Consider the following 2,063-nt stretch of genomic DNA (forward strand, 5'->3'; position numbering starts at 1 on the left):
TGGACTCTTGAGAGCTATGATCCATGGCTTTCTTTATTTAATTTAGTGAGTATACAAGCTATATCCTTTTCATTTCTTGCTTGTTTTGTGTGTATTGGCACGCTGCCATGAAGAGAAAATGACCATAGAGAGATGGAGAGAGAGTGGGTGAGAGAGTGCAGAGAAGAAAGGAAACAGAAGAGAGAAGGAAACTATCAAGGGGACAGAGATACAGTATCTCTGACAGAAAATGTCATCTTTTTTTTAAAATAGTTTCACAAGATAGCATTACCCAAAGTGTGAATGTAACACAGCTCTGTTTACACCTTTAATTCCTATTTAAATGCAATATATATTTGTAAATACATCGTTTTATTTTGATTGTCTTGTTCCACTTTGCAAAAACACCTTGAAGACCCTAACAGGAGCCCTCGTACAAGGTTTCTTCGACTATGCATCCACCTCTTAGTACCACAGCACCTCAAAGGCCTTTAAAACAAGGCTCCAGACTTCCCAAAACAAACTTGTCAGGCTCCTACTTGGCCTCAGCCACCGAACCCACCTCACCCCTGCCCACTTTGACAGGCTGGAATGGCTTAGGGTCGACGACAGAGTACAGCATCTTACAATGGACCACAAGATTCGATACACCACCAAGATACCCATGTACCTGTCCAAATACTTCCTTAATGTTAACGAAGTCCACACCCACAACACCAGAGGGAGTGCAACAAACCATGTGCAACCCAGATTCGGCACAAACAAGGGACTAAATTATTTTCGCTCCTATGCCACCACAATGTGGAACGCCCTACCAACAGTCATTAAGACATGTGAATCCCTTGACTCCTTCAAATCTGCTCTCAAAGGGCAACTACGGACGGCTGCAATTCAAAACTGACCACCGTAAAATCGGAATCCCCCCCACCCACCCCTTTTTCCCCTCTACTGTATATGTTTCTTTTCCCTTTTTGCATCCTTTATGATGAATTCCTGTTCTGTTCTTTGGCTGTATAGAAGTGTATATTTGTACGTCTCTAAATGTTTTGATGAATTGCACAAGGTGGACCCTCTTGTAAACAAGTGTAATGCTTTATTGGGTCGTCCAGAGAGAGAGAGAGAGAGGTGAGAGAAGAGCACCATGATTAAAAACAAACAATGCTGAATGTCAGAAGAGGGAGCCACAGCTGTGTTGACCCTGCAGGCTCCCTGGGACATCTAAACACCCGGTGTGTGTGTGTGTGTGTGTGTGTGTGTGTGTGTGTGTGTGTGTGTGTGTGTGTGTGTGTGTGTGTGTGTGTGTGTGTGTGTGTGTGTGTGTGTGTGTTGTGTGTTGTGTGTTGTGTGTTGTGTGTTGGTGTGTGTGTGTGTGTGTGTGTGTGTGTGTGTGTGTGTGTGTGTGTGTGTGTGTGTGCATGTGTCTTCAAGAGTTTGTATTGTTTTAGCACTTGTGTTTTCCATCAAGAGACAGGTCACACACAAATACCTTGCATATCACATATGATTACTTTGAGTACCTGCGTACCATATGGTACGCAGGTACTCAAAGTAATGTTTGACTTCTACAAATCTTTTTTTTCCTCATTTATATTCGTGACACATTGTGAACTTGTATCTGCTATTTACTGCATGCAACACCAGCAAGCAACTGAGTGGCTTAAAATGAGGCTTAAATGAGGAGACAGATAGATCTGAACACTGCCAAGGGAAAAGCTTGAGGACTCTTTTCCAGGTGTGCGCACACTGCAACAAATTAGATTTCACAAACTGCATCCAAAGGGAAAGGGCAAGTGAATGAAAAGTGTTTCCACGTCATCGCCCCCCCCCCCCCCCCCCCCCCCCTTTGATGTGATGTGTGCAGCCAGGCTGAGCTCAAATAATTATGAATCTTCCTACAACCATATTAGCCTACTCTAGTCTGCCCAGATGTGAACTAGAAACATATACTCAAGTGAAAATTGTAGAGAGAGAGAGAGAGAGAGAGAGAGAGAGAGAGAGAGGTGAGGTGGTGTTGTGGTGGTGGTGGGGGGTGTTGTTCGGCTGATAGGAACCTCCCATAAGAGAGAGGGACGGGAGTCTAGGGA

This window comes from Protomyctophum parallelum (genome assembly GCF_964188405.1).
Source record: "Protomyctophum parallelum genome assembly, chromosome: 10".
NCBI classification, from domain to species: Eukaryota; Metazoa; Chordata; class Actinopteri; order Myctophiformes; family Myctophidae; genus Protomyctophum; species Protomyctophum parallelum.